Source organism: Pyrus communis, chromosome 14 (genome assembly GCF_963583255.1).
Source record: "Pyrus communis chromosome 14, drPyrComm1.1, whole genome shotgun sequence".
Lineage (NCBI taxonomy): Eukaryota > Viridiplantae > Streptophyta > Magnoliopsida > Rosales > Rosaceae > Pyrus > Pyrus communis.
The window spans coordinates 16,272,090-16,287,884 of record NC_084816.1 but is presented as its reverse complement, the minus strand read 5'-3'; the positions used below and the strand labels follow the sequence as shown (position 1 = coordinate 16,287,884).

The 15,795-nt window shown below is 36.1% G+C and overlaps 1 pseudogene; it reads right to left on the bottom strand.

Annotated features, from left to right (window-relative positions):
- Positions 1 to 2,190: 2,190 nt before the first annotated feature.
- Positions 2,191 to 12,532, bottom strand: LOC137714232 (probable LRR receptor-like serine/threonine-protein kinase At3g47570; annotated as a pseudogene).
- Positions 12,533 to 15,795: the final 3,263 nt, after the last annotated feature.

Genomic DNA, 15,795 nt, shown 5'->3' with positions numbered 1-15,795 from the left:
ACATCTAATTACCTGGTTTTTTAATTAAGAGAGTGTCAACTAGTATACTTTTTGTCAATCAAAATTCCGAATTTACCCTTAGTGAAACAAAAATTGAAAGTAATCAACCTCCCTCTCACAGCACAACCTACCCTGCGTCGCCAACAACTTACCCAACCACTGCGCACCTCCATCGAAGTTGATATTTTCATCTGAGAAACCCCATCAAATTCTCTCGCTTCCTACCTTTTCCTTTCTCCTCTTCCATTCTTAGCTTTGCATGGTACTTGAGAACGATTGACGACAATTCCGACCTTCAGATCTGCAGTCACCGATCTCAAATCAAAGCGTAGGAGTGTCCTTGGTAATTTGTAAGATCCTTCTCCGGCGTAAGGGAGGAGTAGAATTAAAAATAGGAAGAGGAAGGGAAAAAGAGAGATAGGTGAGGGGTAGATGGGTGGGGTGGGGTGGAGGTCGAAGACCCAGAACGAGAATCTAGGTTCTGTGTTTTATTTAACTTTATTTTTTGAAAAGTTGAGGATTAAGGACCAAATAGGAAGATGGTAACTCAAGTGCCAACATGCGAAATATAAAAAGAAGAAACCCAGGTCTCATGTGCCATTCGTGGGGAACACCAGCTATCTTGTGTACCCGGTACCTCGTAAAATTTCTCCTTTGAAGGTAACATTTGTGGTCAGTTAATTAATGGGTAAGGAAGAGGAAAAAAAATTAATGGGTAAGGAGGACATGGTGTGTGGTTAAATTAAGGGATGTGATATCCACACACCTCATTTTACTTCTCACATACCTTTTTAATTTTCGACCGTCGAATCGGATGAATTGAAGAAGATCAACGAACTGAAATTATCATGGGGTGTGTGAAAAGTAAACACACCCCTAAATTAATCAGGATCAGGGTGTATATTAATGGGGTTTGAATCATAAATTATCTGTGTGGATGTGCAGAATACATGGCTAACCAAAGAGGTTTTGCCACTATTTCTTACCTTAAACTGATGACATTAAATAAGGTCATGGCGGACCAAAAAAGTTCATGTAGTAGCAAGGTTCTAAAAATTGCTAGACGCTAGTCTTGCCCGGATAATAAAGAAGAAACATATGACAAGTTCATCAATAATCATTTTCAGTTTTATTGAAATTTGGAATACAATTTCGACATTAATAGAAAACAAATATAGAAATGCATCACTATACTGTATATCAGTATCTTACTACTTTGGATTGGCAGGGTCTGTCCATTTACACTGCTGGGTGGTGGTAATGGTGGCTTACTGATGGCTTTTTTCTATAATATGTCTGGCCTCATGCTTTGTTTATTGTATATTTAAAATATTATACAATTCCAATGTAATCTAACATGATTCGATTTGCACCAAATCTGGAGTGTTTTAAAGAAAGGGGTACATTTGATCGGGAGAAATATCGATGGAACGATTTGACAGGGTAAATTCCTTTGCTCAGTAACAAAAGAAACTTCCAGGTACCATTTATTTCTGTTAGACATATATTGGATATTGCAAATGTCATATAACTAGAAACACATGGCTTCTGACAGCTAGTTAACCACTTTTTCTTTTGCCCATTCTGTCATGTGTATTCACGCGTTTGATTTTCTCCTGCAATTTGGTTTATGGCAAATACATGCTAACTATTACCATTCTCAGGCCGAAGCAGTAAGATCATTTACATATTTCAGAATGAATGATAAGATCTTTAGGGCTCAAAATTGGAGTAACTTCGTTCCTTTTGTTAAAAAGATGAGCACAAATTGGTAAAGCAGCCAAAAAACCCAACTTACCAGTAAGTTTATTGAACTACCTAAAGGAGCAGCCTCACTGCCCTATAATATTTTGACAAGGGCATGTGTAGAAGTTTGTAACTTCCTGATATGTTGACTGAAATAACTTTGCATTCCCATTACAGGCATTCTTGAGCTGGAATTGTAAATTTTTGAAACGGATTTGGTTGGCCGTAGAAACTGAATGCTTTACTACCAAATATGGGAAGAATAATTGGAATTGCAATTTTGATACTACTGGTCTCATTGCATTGACAAATCCAGGTACGACATTTCAATTTTAGGAATATCGTCATATTGTCATATCCGTCACCATGAGAAAATAATGTAGTCTTTGCAGATTGAAAACAACAATAAGAAAATGGATCCGAAAATATAGAGAACAAAAAGAACTAAGAGTTCACTTCTCCACAGTCCTTCAAGTACTTAGTCTTGATTTTGTTGAGTGTGATTGCAGCATCTTTCATGTTAATCCTCTCTCCCGGCAATGCTGCAGAACAAGCTAAAGCTAATCTCATAGCGGATGATAAGCAATCCCTCCAGCTCATGAAATCAGTATCTTCCTCCGCCCCAAGTATATCGGCATCCACGACTTCACCTATTGCAGCATCTGGAAATAATGAATCTGCAATCCATTGCTTTAAATCCATTTCCCCAACAAACATCTCGTCTGTTGGCTTCCTTTTTATGAATGTCTCCATGAGTACAATACCAAAACTATACACATCCCCTCTTGTCGAAATGCTTCCTTCCATCCCAAACTCTGCAAAATTTGCATGTGAATTTAGTTATCTGTGATAAAAAGAAAATTATAACTCTTACTAGGACCAAATATACGAAATTGAGAAAATACATCACCTGGAGCCATATATCCAACTGTGGCTAGGGTTATGGTCTCTGTCATCGAATCTCCACCTCTGATGAGTCTTGCAATGCCAAAATCAGCAACATATGCAATCATATCATCATCTGGTAGTATATTGCTTGCTTTCACATCATAATGAACGATAGGTATCGAGTAAACATGATGAAGATATTCTAGTGCCAATGCAACATCTTTCATTATGTCTAACCTTTGCAGGATAGTTAGGGAGCGGTATGGAGAATACAACCACTTTTCGAGGCTTCCATTAGGCATCAATTGAAGTATCAGGGCTTTGAAATCAAGTTCATCGCAACAACTTATGATTTTAATAAGATTCTGGTGACGGATATTGCTTAGCATTTCACATTCCTTATCAAAACTCTTGGATGCCCCTTCTAGCTGTAAATTGAAAACCTTGACAGCGATATCTATCCCGTCTGAAAGTGTTTCTTTGTATACTGAGCCAAACCCCCCTGGTGCCTAGTAAGTTACTCTCATGAAATCCATTTGTTGCCTTTAAAAGTTCTAGGTGCGAAACTCTTATCCAAAGAACTTGATGTAGCGAGGCAGTTTCTCTAACAACTTCGACATTCCTTTTCTTGCGTAGTATCAGAATCAATGCAGCGGTCGCTAGGAGTATTACTGATATATAACCCCTGAGATGATATGTTTAGCTTTCCTCCAATTTGGCTTAACTTTTGTTCTATTTTTGCACCGTGGAACATGGAGTGAGGAAGCACCATAGAGTGCACCGTTTGATATAAATGAATCAGCAGAGAGTTTCCAAAATGCCCGCCATTTGGAATTTCTCCTTGGAGTTTGTTGAAAGACAGATTCAGATGCTTGAGATACAGAAGTGCTTCCAATGACTTTGGGATCTCTCCAGATAGATTGTTTTTGGACAAATCCAAGAAGACTAGGCTTAGCATGGTTTCAAATGAACTGGGAATATGGCCTTCAAGTTTATTGTTTGCCAAGGAGAAATTAATCATATTCAGAAGACCTCCAAGGCTACGGGGAATGTTTCCCGAGTTATTTGATAAATCCATATCCACCACATCTTTCAACTTTCGGATGTCTTTTGAGAGTGGTCCAACTAGAGAATTGGATGACAAGTTCAGGTATGATGTATACTTAAGTTCCCACGAGGAAGATGGTATTTTAGAAGTTAACAAATTGGAACCTAATGATAGACTTCTTAGAGCTACTGACAAAGTACCCAAGCAGGATGAAATAGAACCAGAGAGCTGATTACCATCCAAACGTAACTCGGCTAGGTTGTTTAGTTGATAGAGTTCATATGGGATATGTCCTCGCAATTCGTTATCATTCAAATACAAAACTTGGAGATTTTGTAGCCTTGGAGTTGGAGTTGGAATTGCTCCGCTCAACTAATTGTTTCCCAAGTCTAATGCTATCAAGTTGCTCAAGTTGGCAATATCAACGGGAATGTTACCCTTGATGTTGGAAATGCTTAAATCAACAGTTACGAGTGACGTAGAGATGTTCCCACGAGAAGCTGGAATTATGGTGTTTAGTGGATTTTCTGCCAAGGATAATCCTGTCAAATTTCTAAGATTAAACAAGCGAGAGAGTTCTTTTTGCTTGTGGAGTAGAAGCATCAATCGTCAAATTATTCGAGTACAAGTTAAGGTACTCGAGGTTTTTCAAGGAATAGAGTGTGATAGGAAGAAACTCGGTAAATGAGTTTACACTCATGTCTAGCTCCCTGAGCTTGGAAGCATTGGAGAGGTTAGGGAGTAGTCCGACCACGAGGTTGTTTCTGGCTACATAAAGGAATTCTAGGTTTGGAACTTTAAGACCTATGTTTGCTAGGAGGCCACCTGATAGCTGATTAGAAGAAAGCGCTATTTCTCTTATCGTGGAGAGATTGAAGCGTTTGGATGGGATGGCCCCATAGAGAATATTACTGCCCAGTGACAAAGTCTCTAACTGTGGAAGATCACCAATCTCATCTAGTATTGTACCTGTCATAATTTCAGCATGTTTGCATTAACTTTGTAACTTCAGTTTAACTAAAAACTAAAAAACAAAATGATTGTAAAACACCCCCCAATTTATTACCTTCTAAATTATTGTCATGTAGAAAAATATTGCTTAAGTAGGTCAAATTGCCAAGATTCTTGGGTATGCTTCCATGGAAATTGTTAGACCCTAAAAAAATTTCACGAAGCTCTTTGCATTGCCACAGTTTGGAGGGAATCAAACCGTCAAACTGGTTTTGAGCCAAATCAATTCATCGAACACTCGGAAGATGCTCACATTTATTGTCCGAAAGACTGCCACTCATGTAGTTCCCGAATAGTGTGAAAGTGGTCAAAGAAGATGTGTTGAGGACAGGCACAAAAGCAGAGCCTTTTAGGGCATTGTACTGCACAAACAACTCCTCCAGTTGACCTAAACTGCCTATCTCGTTCGGAAGTTCTATAAAAGAAATCCGTGTATGTTGTTAAAATCATGTATACATATATAGGAGCAGCTTCTTAGTGGGAATCCAGTGGTACCGTAGCAAAAGTGGGATACATTCTACGGACCATAGACTCATTATATAGGACCTTTTTTTTGCTCTAGAGTACAAGGATCTTACACGGTGAATATAAGATCCTATGATAGTCCTCTCATCTCATTTTTTGTTGAAGTTGAACATGATCCCAGCTAAGAAGGGGCTTTTACACACACACACACGCAAAGTATTTTCAAAAGTCAAACGAAATACTTAGTGCTGCTAACCAATCGCCAATGCAATTAAATTTTGAAATACCTAAAACGCATGTTTGCCAAAATGATGTTTGTTTCAAAACCCCATTTGTATTAATAAAAAATATTGCTAATCCGATCATTTTAGGTCTCCCTTTTATGGAACTCATATATCCTTTTAAGGTTCATCACGATAGGATTACCACCCAGGTTTTAGGACAGAAAGTTACATTTGAGTTCTGCAAGGAAACAGATCTCAAAAAATTAAGACATCTCCAAAAGGATAGCATATTGCGATCCATTAATTTAATCACTCACAAATCACAACAAATTAATTTCCTAAAAGAAGAAATTAATAAAAAAACGAATTGAAGAACAGCTAACAAATAAGTCTTTGTTAGAAACCATTAATAATTTTCAAATGAAACTTGTTAATGATATCTGTTCAGAATTTTGATGAAAAGAAAACAACACACTAAAGCCAGACCAATTCAAATGAGTCCAGAAGTTATGGAATTCTCCAAAACAAAAATCCAAGAACTTCTTAATAAAGGGATTATTAGGAAAAGTAAATCTCCATGGTCATGCCTTGCATTTTATGTTCAAAAGAACGCAGATTTAGAAAGAGGAACTCCTAGATTAGTTATTAACTACAAACCTTTGAATGAAGTTTTGGAATGGATTCACTATCTAATCCCCAACAAAAGAAATTTGATAAATAGACTTTCTCAAGCAGTTATTTTTTCAAAATTCGATATGAAATCTGGTTTTTGGCAAATCCAAATTCATGAAAGTGATAAATATAAAACAGCTATTGTAACTCTTTTCGGTCACTATGAATGGAATGTAATGCCTTTCAGCTTTAAAAATGCCCCAAGTGAATTTCAAAATATCATGAATGAGATTTTTAATCAATATAGCCATTTCTCAATTATGTATATTGATGATGTTCTTATTTACTCAAGGTCAATAGACAGGCATTGGAAACATTTACATTTATTTGCTAGAATAAGTCCAATGGATTAGTTGTTTCTCCATCTAAATCAAATTATTTCAAACTAACATTAGATTTTAGGATACAATATCCATCAATCTACCATCCAATCCATCGATAAAGTCATCCAATTCGTTGATAAATTTCCTAATCAGATCACTGATAAAACTCAACTTCAACGATTCCTTGGATCACTGAATTATGTGTTTAAATTTTATCCTCATCTTCGTCAACATTGTAAACCATTATTTGATTGTCTTAAGAGTAATTCTCCAGCATGGTCTACCATTCATACTTCTATTTGTCAAACAAATCAAATCACATGTTAAAACTTTGCCTTATCTTGGCATTCCAACTCCCAACTCTTTTAAAATTGTTGAAACTAATGCATCTGATATTGATTATGGAGATATCCTCAAACATTCACCTTTTCAGGGTTCTCCTGAACAAATTGTTCGTTTCCATTCAAGAGTTTGGAATCCTATACAAAGTAATTATAGTACTATTAAGAAAGAAATATTATCTATAGTATTATGCATTAGAAAATTTCAAGATGATTTATTAAATCAAAAAATTTTAGTTAGAGTCGATTCCAAATCTGCAAAACATGTTTTACAAAAAGATGTTCAAAACATTGCATCAAAACAATTTTTTGCATAGTGGCAAGCCATATTAAACAATTTTTATTTTGATATTGAATACATTAAAGGCAGCCACAATAGCATCCCCGATTTCCCAACCAGAGAATTATTGCAGGGGAAGAATGACAAACAAAAGCAATAGCCAAAGAAGGCTTCCAGCCACTCTACCACCTCCACCACCAATAAAACAGGAATCTATTCCCGATTCCTCATCGGCCTTAGCCATCACCAACCATTTTACTCCCTTAGGTTCCACAAATGGCAACCTCAGACCAAATTATCAAAAGGCATTAACCAATCCTTACGATCCCTATTCATCTATACCATCCCTTTCAACAACCAGAACACCTAGCTTTGCTAAAACATCTCCTTATGTTAAGGAAAATCCAATGGAATACCTTTTCAGCATCCCTCACAATATTGATAAAAAACAATCCCCAGATAAAATAGCCAAAATTCTTTTTCCCCCAAACTTTCATCACCTACCAATTGAATCCTTCAAAACCCTCAAATATTACCTAGCCATTCTTAGCAAGACAGAAAGTATTGCTATAAAACCAATCTTTAGCAACACCCATGAAAACAAGATCCTTTACCATTCCCTCCACATTGGAAGATTTCTTTCAAAACCAGAATGGGGAATCCCCCTTTATCAAACCAAATCTCTTCACACTCAACATGTTCTCATCCCCAATAATCACTACAATTATTATGATTACATCCAAGCCTAGACCAACATTTTCCTTCATCAAACAACTGACTTTAGTCATTCATGGTTTATTACTATTGACAGAAATTTCAGACTAAATTTTCCATCATAATTTCCCACATGATGGTCTACTCACAGCCCAACAGCCAGTTGACTACCAGAAGATCTCATGTAAATCCTCTCAAATGGTTTCCAGAAAAAATTTGATCGCAACCGTTTCAATGACAGAATTTCACTTCTACCGTTGTTTATGGCCAAATACAAAGTCCCTTGGATTATGAAATGAAATTATGAAATTGAAACAGGTGAAGTTTATCGTTCTCGGTGGGTCAAATGGTGGGATAAATTCGATCATCAAAAAATCATCAACCTGGTCTTATCAGATTTTCCCATTGTTCCTGTCCCAATGATTTCTCCACCAACAGCAAAGGCATTGCCAGAAATTCCCGATCAAACACAATCCTTATCATACATTAGTCCTTCATCATCCCTCAAAGGGAAATCCAAGTCATCCAAGACTTCTAGTTCAAAGAAAAAAGAGAAATCCTCACAACTCAAAGAATTAGCCGACAAGCTCATAGCAGAAGCAGCTTTGCTGCACAATGAAGAAGAAGAAACAAGCTCCGACTCATCAGACGGTTCGTCTTAACAATCAAGTGGGCTGATTATCAGGATTCCTAAGACCCGTTTGAAATTTGAAAATGTAATAATTTGTAATCATTTCAAGTTTTACCCTTGTAAATCCTACAATAGAAGCCATGTGATATTATCACCAAAAGAAGCATCAGCAGTAGCAGCAATCATTCCAACAAGACATTATTCATGAATAGTAAAATCAATTTTACTATTCATCCACCATTTCAAAAGAAGCAGTGTGATTCCACAGTAAAAAGCATCATCATTCGCCAGCCTTTATAGCTTTTAGCACATGCAAGTCGGGATTCCTACTCCATCCATCAAGAGTCATTCTCCTACAAAAGCAGAATTCATTATTCAAAGAAAATTAGGGTTGTAACCGCATAGCTGAGACTTCTGCGAATTCTCAAGAAGAACAGAAGCCAGTATTCAGCTCCATCTCATATCCAGTCAAAATTATAAACACTTGTATTTTAATTTTCCATCAAGGATGCCTGCAAGCACCATTGTTTTCCTCATCAATTGTCAGTAGACAAATTTGTAAGTCAACAATCTAGTTTTCAAATAAAATTATTTTCAAATCTACATCTGCATCATTAATTTTAATTCATTATTTTATTATGATGATCATCACTGATTTTATTCCCAGTCAATTCATTAAGTATCTCAAATTCAAGGTAAATACCGACCAATCGTTTATTCAATTCTTTCTATCATCGTCAATAGATAGCGTTCATCCCCATTTGGTATCAGAGCCAACTGAGTGGTAATTGCATTAGCATCTTCTTAATTTGCAAGTCAGGTTCATCGTCAGTCTTTCATTATACAGTTTATCTTATTTGTTAATCTTCTAAGTTTGTTTGTTCGACTCCCCAACCAAACAGTATGGTGTGTTCTAAACAATAAGTCCCAGGAGAGGCATGAGCGGGGAAGGAGTTTAGCGAATACACAAGGACGGTGAAGCATTTAAGTTTTTTGTATTTTGTTTACCTAAATTGTGAACTTTATGGATTATTTAGATCTAATTCAATGGCCAGCACTAGCTCTAGATGCAGTCTAGGCACAATTCCAGATATTGTTACTGAAGAACAAAAACTTGATTTTCAAACTGATGAAGGTGTTGACTTTGGAGATTGGAATATCCCCAAAGTTACAATTTTAAAAGAGTTGGGAGTTGGAATGCCAAGACAAGGCAAAGTCTTAACATGTGATTTGATTTGTTTGACGATAGAAGTATGAATGGTAGACCATGCTGGAGGATTACTCTTAAGATGATCAAATAATGGTTTACATTGTTGACGAAGATGAGGATAAAATGCAGACACATAATTCAGTGATCCAAGAAATCGTTGAAGTTGAGTTTTATCAGTAATCTGATCAGGAAATTTATTAGCGAATTGGATGACTCTATCGATGGGTTAGATGGTAGATTGATGGATATTGTATTCGATCGTCTTAAGAGTAATCCTCCAACATGGTCTACCATTCATACTTCTATCATCAAACAAATCAAATCAATGTTAAGACCTTGCCTCGTCTTGGCATTCCAACTCTCAACTCTTTTAAAATTGTTGAAACTGATATAGGTGAAGTTTATCATTCCCGGTGGGTCAAATGGTGGGATAAATTCGATTAAAAATAGCTGTGAAACCATTAACACGTAGAGGCCTTAATACCTCTATTCTGTTATGTCACCGAGATGCTAGATTCACTAACTTTAGTGATAGTATACTTGGAATGATTGAATCCAGCCTTTATAATGGATCTATCCATTTTGATTGTTTCCCAGACCTCACCATCAGTCTTTCAGATCCTCATATGTTGAAAGCACTCACTTTGGTAATTGCATTAGCATCTTCTTAATCTACAAGTCAGGTTCATCGTCAGTCTAAACAATGGGAAAATCTGATAAGACCAGGTTGATGATTTTTTGATGATCGAATTTATCCCACCATTTGACCCTTCTTTACAGATCTTCAATTGATTGATTGTTTTTTTAATATGACATTTGTTGGCATAGTGGCCAAATTTGCCAAATTTGCCACAGTTGTAGTAGTTTCCTTTTTGTTCTGAATTTTTGGAGTGGATTTTGCCAGAGGGTAGTTTCCTCTTCCACTTGTTGGATTTTGGTTTTTCATAAAAGTTATTGGTTTCAAAGTGTTTATTTTTGGATTTTTATTTATTGTATTTAGGGTATTGTCTACCTAGGTACTTGTTGCAATACTTATGATAGACTTGGGATTTTTTCTTTTTGTTGGAGGAAGCAATATGAGGTAATCTGTATTGTTCACAGAACGTTCCCAATTCATATTTAGCTATGGATCTATCTTTATTAACTTGTTTTGAGATTTTCATATCGATACACATTTTCAGTCATCCCTTCTGGATAATATTAATTATATTTCCATAAGTAAGGGTATGATATGGTATGATACCTTCTTCATTTACTAAAACATTTCTAATTTTGTGTGCAAAAAGATTTGGTAATCCATTTATAAATTTTTCCTTCCAAAATGGTTGATTACTGTATTCTCTGAGCATGACTCTAGACATGAACACATCTTTGTACCATCTAAAGTCGCTTAGAGTAGGACATCTTAGATTGCTGAGTTGATCATGGATTCTAGAAATGACATTATTAGGTGTTCCTATGAAGTGTTCTATGATTGTAAAAAGTAATGTGTTAACTGCATCTGGGACACCTTGTCCAATGTGTTCATCAAAAATAGTTATCCCTTCTTCATCTCTTTTAACAACATTTTTTATTTCATTTCTGGACTGTTCAGTGAGATGCTTCTTCCACCAGGAATGGAGCATTCCTGTAAATCCAATGACCAAAAGGTCGACAACTTGTGTTTGATTGAGATTATAATCGGTAATATAACTATTAGCAACCATAGAAATATGTTGGAGTTTATTGAGAAGTTCTTGTTCTGATAAACCATCTATATTCCATTCTTAGAGCTTATCAGAAGAGACTAAGAATTGGTTTTGAATATTTCATTTCTCAAACTGAATATCCGGAAGTGTTAGCCTAGGATACCAATTTTTAGTAAGAGATGTTGGGTTGACTCTCCTATTGATGATTCTTTTAAGTTCAAGATTTTGAAAAGCTTGTTCAACTTTTCAGATGGAACTTGAATCAGTTTCTAACTCAGAGGATGATGAAGATATTTCTGATTGGGATTCATCAGGGTGTTTAAGACATGGACTGTCTTTTCTTGTTTTAATTCTAATAACATTTGGTCAATTTTTTGACTTGTGGAAGTTGTTTTTAAGGCTATTGCCTGTGAGGAGGATTCTGGGATGTTAACCAAGGGTTTTTCCCTGATTGTGGACTTTGGTTGAGAGAGTTTATCAATTTTCATTTCAATTTTATCTAACTGTTTTCCGATAGTATGAAGACTCTAGTTGGTGAAATTATTATGTTCAATGACTGGTTTAACTCTTGCATCTTCCTTGGGAAGCTTAAAAGGAGTAGCTGAGATTTGTGTATTGGCAGTTGTGATAAGAATTGTTTCTTAACAAAGACGTTAAAATGTAATCATGAAGCAAGCAACATTAATTTATATTCCTAGGTGGTTGGTAATGGTGATACGTACGTACCTGATAGTTGGTTCCTGCTCAGATTAATTCTTTCGAGTGCAGATAAGTTGAAGATAGCAGCGGGTATGAAACCAGAGAAGCCATTAGCTCGCAATATGAAGGTTTGAAGTTTAGGGAAAGACCCAAACCATGAAGGAATGGTTCCTATAAAGTTGTTGTATTGAAAGTCAATCTCCTTCAACCGGCGCAAACGAGACAATTCTTTGGGTAGGGGACCATTTAAAAAATTATTCGTAAGGCCCAACTCAACGAGAAATGAGAGGTTGCATAGATGCGAAGGAATAACCCCGGCAAGACCCATGAACAAGAGATTTAAAGCTGTCACTCTGTGGTGGCGAGCACCGCAGGTAACGCCAACCCAGTTGCAAATGTTAGAATTGAAGGCAAAGGACCAGTTGGCGGTCAGGATGTTTTGAGGGTCACTAGTGATGTGAGCTTTGAGAGTAAGAAGCGCAGACTAATCTGTGCTGAAATTGGTATGAGCTATTACTAATGCACCTGCAGTTAAGTAATTAGCCATAATCATCATATAGATATAACACAAGCAGTGTATCATCGACAACATTCTCGACAGTAGCAAACTACTTCTCTCCATACACAGTATATATATATATATATATATACTCTCTTTAATTGTAGTAGTTTTCATCTTTCGGTTTTAATTCGATGGAAAACTTGAACTCATTAAATTTACATAAATAGGGAAACAAGATGGTGTTACCAAGACTTGTGCACGACTTAGGCCTGGTTTGGTAAACATTCATCTTCAGCTTTTTTTTCACAGTTTTGGGTGAAAAAAAGCCAAAAATAAGAAGCTGCAAAACCCAGCTTTGAAAATTTGGCTTTTTTTCACATCTGTTTTGCATAAAAGTTTACTAAACACTATAATACAACTTTTTTTTTCAAAAGCACTTTTACAAAAAAGTTTATCAAACACTCTGCTGCTTTATTTCACAACTGCTTATTCTCACAGCACAGCAGAAGCAGTTTTTTTTCAAAGTACAGCAATACCAAATCAGCCCTTAGGCTTGCCTAGCTCCTACGTTGAAGTAAGGAGACTTAGACTTCGAACGAAGACTTGTGATTTGGATTTTATACATATCAAGCACACCATTCATTTTTTGCTGAAAGCTTGACTACAGGGACAAGGTGGGATCAAAATCAAGTTTGAGGGATGTAGGTAAAAATAAGCCTTCACTTTTTGCTGATAGCTTAGCTAGGTGAGGAATGGTGACTGCAGTGAGACCGATGTAAGTGAGATTCAAGGGCAACTTGGAAGCGAGACTAGAAGGTTGCAGCTTGGAAGTGAGCAACCAATGGTAAGGATGTCATCTTCATTCGCCTTTACTTTTACTTTCGGTGAAACATCATGATAACCAAACATCATCATTGAAATTTAACAATATTGGTAATTTGTGTTGCACAGCTGGAGATGCCCAAATGTGGAATTTTAGGCTTCAGTTCACACTCGATTATGGGTGTTTTTTCCTTGTATGAAACTGAAGGAAGCAGCTTGCTTTATTATTTCCCATGAAAAATTTCTGCATAACTGAAGCCTAGTGTAAATTGCACGAAATCATTGTTTGTCTTTCATCCTTGAACTACCACATTGTTTCTTTAGCCAGGAAACACTTATGTGTAGGTGCCTGTAAACAACGTGGGCCTGCAATATATATTTTCAATCTTTAGTGGAACTTTTCTTATAACTAATTCATTTGCTTCTAGGGGTTATACTTGCAGACTGTTTGCTACTGGAGTCTTAAATACTCTTACACAACATGATTAAAAGTAGATATGTTTTAATGATTTAATATGAAGTCATGACAATGGAATGGGTTCTTAAGAAACTGCACTAAGTTAGATACAATTTGATTAAGACTGAAATGCATTGATGCTTGTCTTCTAGAGAGAAAAAAAACCATCATAGGATGTACTGGTTAGTAAACTAAGGACAGTTATGGATGTATAAGTGGAAATTAAAATCATGTATGGTTCTTTATCATGCAATACTTGGCATAACATAATTAAACTTATTGGAAAACAATGTGGAGGTTAGGAGATCTGACAGTGGCTTGACTTGTTGTAGGAATGGTACAGTGGTTGGTTGCTCCATCATGCAGATGATATTCTTACAAAGGCAGCTAACATTCTAAAGAAATATCAAGAATAGAAGCAAAATTCTATTCTATTGGCAGCTAAAATTGGTGGTACTAGATGAGAGCACACCCTGCTGAACTTACAGCTTGATACTACAACAGTGCTCTTAGAGATGGTTATGATCCTGTTGCTTCAATTTTGTCTCATCATGGAGCTGCTTTGCATGTTTCGTAAGATTCCAAGTTTTAAGGTTCTGACTGGAATTTTGTTCATTGTCCAACTTGATAATTAGGGTTGCTTACACATTTGCTTGATTTTAAATGTATCTATTCTACCATGTTCACGTATTAAATATTTTATTGCAGCTGCTTAGAAATGATGGATGGTGATAACTTGGCATCCTATCTTTGCAGTCCAGAAGAATTACGCCAACAAGTACGGGGCCTGTTAATTAATAATGCTTCCTTAGCTTGTTGCTTTGTTGGTACTTTTTTTAACTTACTTTAGAAATTTAATTTGTATAATTCAAGCTTTTAAGTTAGGTAGGACTAGCCCATGCAGCTGTGCTTGGCACAGCAGGTCATGCAGGGTCTCTAGGTTCAACATGGGCTTGGAACAGGTTAATCTACTTTTTCAGTATTACAGATATTGGGTATTATTGATCTGTTTTTTAGGCTTCTTTTAGTATCTTATAATTCATTCTCAGCTAAATCTTTAATTGGCTTCTTTTACTATCCTATAATTCATTCTCAGAAAATAAAGAAGAAACATATGACAAGTTGATCAATAACCATCTTTCTGTTTTAATGAAATTTGGAAGACAATTGATAATTTGATATTACTAAACAACAAAAATAGAATTTTATCACTATACTGTATATTAGTGTCGTGCTACTTTAGATTGGCATGGTCTGTCCATTTACACCGGTGGGTGGTGGTAGTGCCTAGTGGTGGCTTGTGTTGTTTACAATTCTGTCAGTCAATTGGTTTCTTCGATAAAATGTCTGGCCTTATGCTTTGTTTATTGGGTATATTATACAATTCCAATGTAGTCTAACATGATCCGATTTGCACCAGATATGGAGTGTTTCAAAGAAAGGGGTACATTTGATCAGGAGAAGTACCAATGAAGGATTTGACAGGGTAAGTTCTTCCTTTGCTCAAGAACAGAATCAAATTTCAGCTAACATTTATTTCTATTCGACATATATTGGATATTGCAAGTGTCTTATAACTAGAAAAATATGGCTTCTGATAGCTTTGGTTAAACACTTCTTCTTTTGCCCTTTCTGTGTTGCGTGTTCACACATCTGCTTTTCTCTTGCACGTTGGTTTATGGCAAATACATGCTAACTATTACCATTCCCAGGCCAAAGCTGTAAGATCAGTTACATTTTACAGAATGAATGAAAAGATCTTTACAGCTGAAAATTGGAGTAACTTCGTTCCTTTTGTTAAAAAAATGAGCACATATTGGTGAAGCAGCCAAAAAACCCAACTTAAATAGTAAATTTATTGATCTAGAGTAGTAGCCTCACTGCCCTATAATTTTTTGTCAAGGGCATGTGTAGAAGTTTAGAAGTTTGTCACTTCCTGATATATTAACTGAAATAAAATTGTGCTCCCATGACCCGTGTAATTGGAATTGCAATCTTGGTACTACTGGTCTCATTGCATACAGGTACGTCAATTCAATTTTAGGAATATCGTCATATTTTCATATCCGTCACT